Source organism: Oncorhynchus clarkii, chromosome 25 (assembly GCF_045791955.1).
Source record: "Oncorhynchus clarkii lewisi isolate Uvic-CL-2024 chromosome 25, UVic_Ocla_1.0, whole genome shotgun sequence".
Classification (NCBI taxonomy): domain Eukaryota; kingdom Metazoa; phylum Chordata; class Actinopteri; order Salmoniformes; family Salmonidae; genus Oncorhynchus; species Oncorhynchus clarkii.
This window is the reverse complement of record NC_092171.1, coordinates 21183000-21194701: the sequence shown is the minus strand read 5'-3', so window position 1 is coordinate 21194701 and position 11702 is coordinate 21183000. Positions and strand designations below refer to the sequence as shown.

At 42.4% G+C, this 11702-nt stretch overlaps 1 pseudogene; it reads right to left on the bottom strand.

Annotated features, from left to right (window-relative positions):
- Window positions 1-358: 358 nt before the first annotated feature.
- Window positions 359-10511, bottom strand: LOC139384087 (E3 ubiquitin-protein ligase TRIM35-like; annotated as a pseudogene).
- Window positions 10512-11702: the final 1191 nt, after the last annotated feature.

Below are 11702 nucleotides of genomic sequence, written 5' to 3'. Positions count from 1 at the left end.
TGGATTGTGTATGTGTGCCATTCAGAGGGTGAATGGGAAAGACAAAATATTGAAGTGCCTTTGAACGGGGTATGGTAGTAGGTGCCAGGCGCAGCGGTTTGAGAGTGTCAAGAACTGCAACACTGCTGGGTTTTTCATGCTCAATAGTTCTGTGTGTATCAAGAATGGTCCACCACCCAAAGGACATCCAGCCAACTTGACACAACTGTGGGAAGCATTGGAGTCAACATGGGCCAGCATCCCTGTGGAAGCTTTCATCACCTTGTAGAGTCCATGCCCCGACAAATTCAGGCTGTTCCGAGGGCAAAAGGGGATGAAACTCAATATTAGGAACATAGTTCAATAATTTGGCTAGTGATCTGGAACAAAGATGTATGAACTTTATTTACAGTTAATTTCATTTACCGAAACATTCCTATGAAATGATCATCAACTGCTATGCATATATCAACACGGTATTGTTTTCTAACACACAAAAAGAGACTTTGTCGCGTTAACAACCAACACTGTACATTTCTACACCTGAGCTGCTGTACTTCAGAACTACTAAAGCATGCTATTGTACACATGGCATGTGCAGGTCCTTGGCAGAAGCAGTCTTATCAGATCCATTCGTTACGCCAATAAAACAATGACAATGTTTTACGCATGCCCGGCAGGCGACAGCAATCAGTGAGAATAGGAGTGTATTTCTCCATGACACAGGCTATAAAACGCATCCATCCACAGTTGTGTATGTATGCAGACAAAAGGCTCTGCAGGAGCCCAGAGAATGGAAAGCAGAGAGAACGCCCATCTTATCTTTATGATGCTGCTGCCTCTGCTTCACATGGCTTAGGCTTTTACCACAGCTGGAGGTCCTCTTCTTTTAGTTTACACCTAACGTGTACCCTCCCATTGTTTCCTATCCAGCATTGTTTGTCTGCTATAGCTATTGTTTATTGAGGCGTCGATATGGAAATGCCAACTGCTTTATTTGAGCAGAAACTACATATACTAAGATATGAATATCAATGTGAAATGTCCTTACATACTATATATTGTACTTTCTCCAGAATACAGGTTGGATAAAATGTACCAAGAGTTACATTGTGACAGACAGTTACATTATTAGACTCACCATTTGAAATGAGTTACCTGATTGTAGTGTGTGGTTACATACAGTATTACAGAGAAATCAACATTCCATGAAAGTACACGCTGTTGGTGCAACTAATTGTAGGAAAATGACCTCTAAGTGACCCCCGCAAGAGACAGGGAGAAGGAAGGGAATAATGTTCTTAAAGCTGCTGCCAGGCATACAGTCCAGTCTGATTTTGATGGAATTGCACAATATAATATAGCAAGTGAATATTTCCAGATATCTGACCGGGTCTGTCATTAGGAACATGCTGAAACCCGCAGAAACACAAATGTCCCTCTCTAACATAGAGAGCTTTAAGTTGAAATAGACAAGCTACAACTTATGAAATGGGCCCTTTATTAAAATGGGGTTATTATGGAGAACAATAGTGTGATTTCTGGAGCGGTAATAAAACAAACTGTTTTCCCAACTTAATCACATTTATGTCATGTGAATCCAGCTGTAAAGTGGTCTGGGATAGATGGATGTCACCATGGCATCGTTTGGCTGAATGACGAGAGCATGGCCACCTGATGCCATAGCATCTACTGTAATATCCCAGAAACCTTAATACAATCATCTCTCTTGGTACAGTAATGTTTCCATGTCTCCAGGAAAGTATGGGAAGACCCTCATAAGATGATAAGTCTATTTTACCTCCTCTCCTGTGCTGGTTAGATCTGCTTCTCAGATGGAATAATTACTAAAAACACTGGTGTACCTCTCCCTTTCAAAGGAGAGATGAAGATGAATCATGGAAAAAGATAAAAGCCAGACAACCTGTACAGTCCATCCTTCAGTTTAACAGCCAGCGAATGCACCACTGAGCAAATGAAGGTGGGCTCAAGGGAAGAGAGGAATCTCATTATGGTGAGGGAGGGCACTTCTTGGTGGTGAGAGAGTTGGACTGGGGGTTTACAGTAAGTGTTTCTGTGTGTGGGTGTGTTGCACTGATTCCATGATATCTGCTTCCTTCCTCTCTAAGGGGACTCTGGCCTATTATTCACGGAGGCCCTCTGACTATCTGGAGCTCTGCTTGGCATTGATGCAAGGGGCACTTCTTGGTGACTTAGAACCGGTGGACAAGTCTAGCATCAGCATTTCCCAGTAGGTGGTTTGCTGTCTCCTGGTAGGTGGTTTGCTGTCTCCTGGGCCGGTGACCTAATCGTTGGAGCTAGCAATGAGATCACTAATCCATCAAAGTGACATGATAAACCCCCCCATGGCCAACACCTTCAGCTAGCGCAGGCTTCCGCAGACAGCCAAGAGCCTCTACACACCCAACAGCTGCTTCGCCACGATTCCCAAAGCGGTCACACTTGCATAGCGGCAGGCACACAGGAACACTGATGCACGATCACCAGAGAGAAAAAAGAGAACTGGTCGAAAGGCTCAAGTAAAAACAGTAGGCCTACTGACAGAGAGCTTCATTCCCCTCAAACAGACAGACAGGGATGAAGTCACAGCTTTCTAAAAGTTTCAGTGTCCTTTTCCCTAATCTGATCACTGTGTCTGCTGTGTGGGGTCCTGGAGGCCGGGGTAATCTCATTACTGTGTCCATGTAAAGGGGCTGCCGCCCGCGGGGCCCGACCCCACACCCCACACACAAGCCGGCACACACACACACACACAGATCTAATCAGGTGATATGCAAACCATTGATTTTCAGCTCTTCTCCAGTATGGGTTTGAATAGGATTTCTATTGATGCGATCAAGCCGACTGGGCCATGGAGAAAGGAGAGGAGACAGGATGGAGAGATTGAGACAAGGTGAGGCAGAGCTGCGTGACGAAGCAGATTCTCCGTGTCTGGTCATCCTCAACACCAGGCATGGTCATTTAGAAGGGTTGGAATTCCATCTTCTGGAAGTTAACAACCCAAAACAGTAAATATTTGCCCATTGTCTCTTATGTTGAAGAAGAAATAAATCAATTTACTAGCCTTTTTTCAATATTTACCTTTTTATACAAGTCCTGTCTTGCACATTGATAAGGAGTTTGGCAAGCTGACGATTCTAAATGAACAATAGGCATGAATCTACTTTAGTTCAATCACAGAAATTCTCAAAACATATTTTTTAAATAACAATGGGATAGATTCTGTTTAGCATCAAAAGCCACAAAACCAAAGGAAAGTAACATTGATGAGAATAGGAGAAAATAAATGTTATACTTTGATCTCTCTTCTGGTCTCATCTAAAATATCCTGGAAAGATGAGGTCTGTAGCATCCGAACGGTTTTGTCAAAAAACTAACATGGAAAGGGGAGACCCTCACGGACACGAAAGCGTTCTCTGTTTTGTTCTACAAGTGTCACAGGACTCGTCTGAAAGTAACCCAATACCGGTTGTAAAGAATTATGAAAGTGTGGAAGTAGTTTTGTGTAAAAAACATATACATATTTCCTGAGTTTTCTGAAACAGTATATCTTAGATACTGTATAGGACAGACACTTCAAAACCTTATCCTTATGATTTTTTTTGGACTGTCTGTTTTGCCATTTATTAATGTGTTATTCAATGCATTTCTATGGGCTATAGCAGTAAAGACCAAACTCAATATTTTATCAAATAATCCTAAAATTCTAAATCAAGTAACTAAATGATCCATGGTATAGCCACCTTAAAACAATTCCATATCATGGTTTTCCACATGGTTTTCCACGTTTACAGAGACTTTCCCTGGAAGGATCTGTAGTGGTTGACCATTTAACAAATAAAAGTATGGATACATCTTCTCTGTAAATTTGTGATTAAATGTTCTGAGGGTTTGTGTGTATGAACTAAGATCAATGAAGGACACCTCCTGTTTGTCCCACTTCAGCGAAACTCGGATCCTCTGGGTCTTCTTCTTCATTTTATAAGGTTCCCCATTAGCTACCCCAACAGCCCATATTCCACTTTCTTCTTCATCTAACTCATGTTTCCTACTAACAGACTCACTGGCCACCCCTACCCTCCAGTCATCATTTTCTCCGACTTCCACATCCCAGAAGTGTGTCCCTGAAGTGAACCCCTCTGAACCCAGGATGTCACGGTATGAATCAAACCTCTCTGGGTTGTCTGGGAGACTCTGTCCTTTATCTTCAGATCGTAGGCTGGTCAGATCTTCAGATGGATAGAGATAGGGATGTGCAGTGTTTGGTTCTAGAACTACAGGCATGTATTTCACTGCCCCCTGCATCTTCTCCCAGACCTGGAACTTGAGATTGCCCAGGTGTTTGGCCAAGTTGATCAGTGCTCCTGAGCCCAGCTGTGGGTCCTTAGGCGCACTCCATACTCTCTCCATCATAGTCTTGTAGCGCTGCAGAAACAACAAATCATTCACTGCCAGCTTCTCCTCCACAGCCCTGATTGTGTCTGACAGAGATGACATCATCTCACTTATCTCCTTCACTCTCTCCTTTATCCTTTTATTCTTCTCCTCCTCTTCCTCCTTCAGAGCAGCTAGCCTCTCCACCTCCTCTTCTCTCAGGAAGCAGTGTAGCTTCTCAAACTCATTCATTATCTGCTTCTCTGCTAGCTGGGCCTGCGCCCTAATATGAGCAGCCATTTTGTCACAGCTTAGCTTGGCTTTGCAGAAGGCAGACATTTTTTCCTCCAAGGCCTCCAGTGTGGGTCTGAGCCCCTCCCTCTTCTGGTCTGCTGCCTTCACGAGAGAGCAGAAGCTGTGGCCTGCATGCTCCGACACACACTCCACACACACCAGACATTCATCCTCAAGGCAGAAGAGTTGGAGCCTCTGGGAGTGTAAACCACACACACCCTCTAACCCCCTGTGGATGGTGTTTTCACCCTGTGAGGGCCCCTCTGTCGCCTCCTCTGTGGGCCCAGGAGTGTCCTTAATCTCCCTCTCCCTCAGTAGAGTCTCACAGACATGTCTCGGAGCCAGGTTGGGAGGCGACTGGTCTCTGGAGGACCTTCTGCAGACTGGGCAGTCCTGCGTCTCCTGTTTACTCCAGCTCTCCTCCAGACAGGCCTTGCAGAAGCTGTGGCTGCAGAGCAGGATCACTGGCTCCCTGAATGTCTGATAGCACACTATACACGACAGGTCCTCTTCCAGGAGAGAGAAACTGGCTGCCATCCTCACAGGAGTGCTGTAGAGTAAGTGAGAGATGAGTTAAAATGAGAGTATATATATAAATATATGTATGTATGTGTGTATGTGTGTATGTATGTGTGTGTGCGTGTGCGCGTAAGAGGGAGAGTAAGGGTGAGTGAATAGGAGGTGTGTGAGTGGGAGAGAGATAGAAACTAAACTTAAGGCTCTCTTAGAAATGAAACTTCCTATTTTGGCACACTACCCAAAATCTGCCCAACAACCCAACATTGCGAAGTCTTGTAGTATTTATTCGGTCTTCAACGTTTGACCAAACACTTTTCTACATGAATTTACCACATACTGGGGTGGCAGGGTAGCCTAGTGGTTAGAGCACTGGACTAGTAACCGTAAAGGTTGTAAATTCAAATCCCCATGGTACAAATCGGTCGTTCTGCCCCTGAACAGGCAGTTAACCCACTGTTCCTAGGCCGTCATTGAAAATAAGTTGTTCTTAACTGACTTGCGTAGTTAAATTAAAAGGTAAAAATACTGTAACATGCTACCATTTGATTGCATTTACTGTGGGCTTTTTTAGACCAGTCATAAAAATGATCATTTAAACCAACCTGCTTTCAGAGAAGGACTTTAATATATCAATTTACATCGTAGACAAAGCAAAAGTTTATTGGTTTCTCTCACCAGTCAGAAAGAAAACATGTGGATGACCAACAGCCACACCTTGGGTGCAGAGTGGAATGTTTCTGGGAACGGGAAAAAGGATATGTGAAGTCAAGAGGAGGCGGAGACCGACTACCAAACTTCAGTGATTTCAAAACGCTGCTCAGCAGTCAACCATGACTACCTTAATGTACACTACATGACTAAAAGTATGTGGACACCTGCTCATTGAACATCTCATTCCAAAATCATTGGTATTTGTATTTATTAGGATTCCCATTTGCTGCTTCCGAGGCAGCAACTAATCTTCCTAGGGTCCAAACACATTAAGGCACTTACATTACACAAAAAAACCAAAAGATTAAACAGTACATCATATAACATTATTACACCATTACATATCTACAATACAAAATGTATAATACCACCATATAACAATATTACAATGTACGTGTGCGTAGCCGTGTGTCTGTAGCTGTGTGTGTCTATTCACAGTCCCCACTCTCCCACAAGGTGTATTTTTAGTTGTTTTTTAAAAATCTGATTCTACTGCTTGTATCAGTTACCTGATGTGGAATAAAGTTACATGTAGTCATAGCTATATGTAGTACTGTGTACCTCGGAATGTCTGTTCTGGACTTGGGGATTGTGAAGAGACCTCTGGTGGCATGTCTTGTGGGGTATATCATGGGCATTAATATAGAGTTGGTCCCCATCCTTTGCTGCTCTAACAGCCTCCACTCTTCTGGGAAGGCTTTCCACTAGATATTGGTGCATTACTGTGGGGACTTGCTTCCATTCAGACAAAAGAGCATTAGTGAGGTTGGGCACTGATGTTGGGTGATTAGGCCTGGCTCACAGTTGGCGTTCCAATTCATCCCTAAGCTGTTCAATGGCCAGTCAAGTTCTTCCACACCTATCTCGACAAACCATTTTTGTATGGACCTCGCTTTGTACACAGGGGCATTGTTATGCTGAAACAGGAAAGGGCTTTTCCCAAACTGTTGTCACAAAGTTGGAAGCACAGAATCGTTGAGATTGTCATTGTCACTGTAGCGTTAAGACTTCCTTTCGCTGGAACTAAGGGGCCTAGATCAAACCATGAAAAACAGCCCCAGGCCATTATTCCTCCTCCACCAAACTTTACAGTTGGCACAATGTGGGGCAGGTATCGTTCTCTAAACCCAGATTTGTCCGTTGGACGAACAATAGATTTTCACCTTGTCAACTCAGGGTTTTGATCTCGCAACCTTTCGGTTACTAGTTCAACTCTCTAACCACTAGGCTACCTTGTTTTGATTGTGTTTTGGATTGCACAAATGATGCACAAATATCATGACCCCATAACATTATCCACGATTCCACATTAATGTAGAAGTGTTCAGAAACATCTGATTTACAATAAAAGTGACTTCAAAATGTCACTGAATTATTAAATAAAGTTTCTATTGGGCAAAACATAATCCGAAACACTGAAAATACAGAGCCACAAGCTTGATGTAGTCATTGCTTGCTAGGTATATGGGACCAAATACTAATGACTACTTTAATACACTATAAGTTGATTTGTCCAAAAACGTATGAAAAAAAAACTTCAAACTGAAAGTTGACGTTGTACTGTCGCCTCAAATGAAGCATTTGATCTCAAATCCAAAATGCTGGAGTATAGAGCCAAATGTTGACATATTTAAGCCTCACTGTCCGAATGAATACGTAGGGGAGTGTACATTTTTAGATAACTGTTTGGATTAGCAGAAACTGCCTCAGTGACTGCATCCTGAGGGATAAGGGATAAGGCAACAGAGGAAGGTTAATGGAAAAGCAGCACTGATGATAATCTAAGGCCCAAACAGAGATGACTGCTGCTGCAACAATCCCCCAAGGGACAGTTTAATGACTGACATAAAAAATAATTATGAGAGACAAAAACAGTCCTGCTCCAAAATAACCCTTCTCACCCTAGTCCCCTCCCACTACAGCAGTGGTAGTCAAACTCGAGGAACTGCAGTGTTTCACCATTTTATTTCATTTACAATTTTTTTTAACAATTAATTATTTAAGAGTACAGATTATTGTATGGGACAACAAATGTTTTTGAGAAAGATCATTTGAAAATAACATTTTGAATAAATGCAACAATTAAGTTGTTCATTATATTTGGGGTGAGGTGGGGTCGCGAGAAATTCTGCCAAAAATAAATGGGGTCCCCGTTGTAAAAGTTTGAATACCACTGCTCTACAGGCTCCCAAAACTCCTAATTTATGATAATCATGATGGTAATGAACATGTTACTTCAAACAATATTACTGTCAGTGGGTCCAATGTTTTTTTTTGGTTCTGGTGTGTTTGCTGTAACAACCCTTGTCTTTTTCATATTTTAGGGACATAACATATGTTGGATGTTGCACACCACCCTTCAGACTTCAAGACTCCACAATGAGACTGGGGGAGGGGGGGGGGGGGGGGGGGGGGGCGTGTGTTCATACCGTGGAATAATTCCTTTATTCATTTCCATTATCAAATTCATTTGTCATGGAAGTCATGTAAGCCATTCCTGGCTACCCTCACTAAATTCAACTCACAGGTTGACAAATGAATCAGAAATTAAGGCTTAATATTGATTTAAAGAACAAGGCTGTAGAATTAACATGAGCATCGATCATACCAGGCTTACCAAAGCAGTGGGGATATTGTCGGAATTCATTATCCAAATTACACCAATGAGTTTCTACGGCTCAATTTGCCTCGAAATACAGGGGTTAGGCCTTACATAAGCCGCCATGCTATTCTTGCACGAAAAAGAGATGAGAGAGGGAGAGCATTGTTACAGATGCCATGCAGACAGGCTATGCTGAAAGATTCCTCTGGGATGGTTTCAGACAGAGCATATTGTTTACTTAGTGTTTGTGAATGTAAACAGCCAATCGAGAGGTAAGGAATGTCTCCCTCAGAAATACAACCACACACACACACACACACATCTGATTCACTGTTAGTTCTTTCTCATGTGAGTTTAGAAACAACAATATTTACAGAAGAGTCATGATCCTTTGACTTTGGTTATCTTCATTGATTATGTGAAGGAAGTGGGAGTAATGTTGCTGCTCAGCCTCTGAGGGGCCATGAATCGTCTCCTGCTCTTTTTATAATGAAAATCTCATTACCAAGATTTAATGGCCTTCAAGGTTCTCAGCAGAAATAAACTAACCCTTCAATGGAAATGACATGATGATTACTATAAATCACAGATATGATAAAGCTGGCCACTTGTTGAACTGCGAACTGAATCCAATTAGGGATAACACCTAAAATGAAAGTCAGGAATATAAAATTCATATTCAACTGGGATTTTGTGTGGATATTTATCAAAAATTGTACCGTGTATAGACAGCTACAAAGTCATTATAACTCAGGAGCTGCCAGTGTCTTTCTACAGTAGAGGAGAGATAGGCTGAGGCAGTGATTTGTGTGGCCCTCACAACAGTCTAATTTATAGGTCACCAGGGAACGTTAGTTCGACTTCCATGTCCAGTAGAACATGGCTTCATATTTCCATTAGAAATCCTCAGATCCCATACCAGGTATATATTTCAGACACATCCGTCTGGCCTGGTCCACTGAGGCTTGCTGAAACTCCAGGAGGCAGAGTGAATCCCCGTCTCAGTCTCAGACAATAGGGGCAGGGGCGGTAACCAGAGAGGGCTCCCTCTCCCCTTCCTGTCCTAATTTCAGAGGATGTTGATGTTGGCACAGGCTCTAGTCCCCCTCAGATAATTCAAAGTTAGTCATAAATCAGTGTAAGAAGTAATCACACAAGCCCCTACCAACCCAACATCTCCATCTAAAACAAAGTCCCCAATCTAACACAGACCTGCAACTATCTGAGAATGGATATGTGTTTCATGAGAACCACCTCTCTGCTCCCATGTGGAAATAAGTCTGTTTAATGTTTAAATCGATTTCATCGGCTAGAAGAGGGCTGAGGCTAGCGATGACATCATACTTGCTCCTTTTCAGCAAACCTTTTGTGCTGTACTGCTCTGTTTTTACATACAATCTGTGATATATTCCTGATTGTACATCTTACATTTGCCCTGGGTCAACAACGTATTCACTAAGCTTATATTAAATAAATACCAATATTTAGTGAAAGTCTTGATCAGGCAGAAAAAGGTTGCAGCAATGCCCATAAGATGAATAGAATTAAAGCTGAGCACCACTACACGTCTTACCATGCAGTGACGACCTTGTGTGTTTGGAAGGTGGGGCAGGAAATGCATGTGGGGGAGGTGGTGATGCAGCGCATCAAGGACTGTATTGATTTGCGAAGGAATATTTGCGAAAAGAGTGAGACATGAAAAATAAAGTATTGATCTGCTTAGAAAACATGTTCATTAAAACAGGGAGGGAAAGGGGAATTGACAAGCTCGATAATGGCTCTGAAATGGCCCCCGTAAACAGAAACAGCACTGAGAAACAGTTACATTAATGCACTAAAGAAAACCCATCAGCAGCAACAAAGTATAGAAGACATTTTTAAACCATACCTTGATGTATCTTCACTGCCTTCTATAGCGTCCTGTGATTTCCACACTCCTACTCCTTTCTCATTGGCCAAGGCTAAATCCTTCTGACAATAGACAGCCCAACGATTTCAGACCGTATGTCATCATCTCAGAACCACTGAAGAAGTTAACTTTTATATACTCTCTGATTCTATCCTACCCTGAGCCCCCCCTGTTGCTCACTCATTTCCTTCGTTCCCTGCCAATGTTTCTTCTGCAGCAGAAACACATTGTCAGGAAGGAAATGAGGGCGACAGAGGGAGAGTGGTAAATGTAGAGGGCGATTTGATCATTTGACTGCAGAAAACTGTTTTAATACCAAACAGTTGTCCTAATTCACAGGCTATTGAAATCTGTAATGTTATACAACGGTATGACAAAATGCCCAAAGGTCAACTACTAAATCAGGTAGACAAACAGAAGTGAGTAGTGACAGAAGAAATTATGTGTTGCTCAATGCATGCAAAGATATCAAGCATCGAAGACCAGACAGCAATACCGCCAAGACAGATTAGACCTGCTTTAAGGTATCAAAACATTTAGTTTAGTTTACATTTACTTATTCCCTGGATCTCATTACTGAGATTTCCTGCTACAGTACACAAAGGGCTTGTGAATCCTCTGTTCTGCATGTCTGTCTATGTGTGTGTGTGTGTGTCTGTGAAAAGCCCCCCTGTGATCAATAAGGTTGTAAGCTGTGCGTTTAAATCACTTTGACCTCGGTTCTTAGGTAAACATCCACGTGAATGACAAGACAGCTATAGTTTTATACAGTTTTTTTTCGGCCCCGATTCTAAACAACAATATTTTTAATGTGGACCTGTGATTACATTGTCATGGTGAAATATTGGGGCCCTTGGCTGCTTAGGAAATGAACGGCCGAACGTGAATTACAACAGCATATATTACACCAGTGAGCCAGGTGAGGCAATCTTCATAAATTCTAATCTAATTTTAACAGACCTGGCAGACTCAGCCAGTAGCAGGAGACATCATGCTTTGGGGAGATGGGGCAATGAGGCACAACGCTCTGGATGTTACAGGCGGATCGAGTAGCGGTCAGGACAGCGGTTGTAACATGCTGAGGACTACTTTCACTGACTGATAGGGAACAGCCGATTCCTTTTCATAACAGTTAAATGAGAGAGAAAGAGAGAAAATAAGGCCTTAGTTGAGAAAGTGGGTGAGTGTTTTATGGGCATCTAATTTAGAACAAATTGTTTATACTTCTCTAGGTGACAGGTGTCCAGTCTTTATTTATTCCCTCACTTCCGCATGACACTGAGGAGTGAGGTC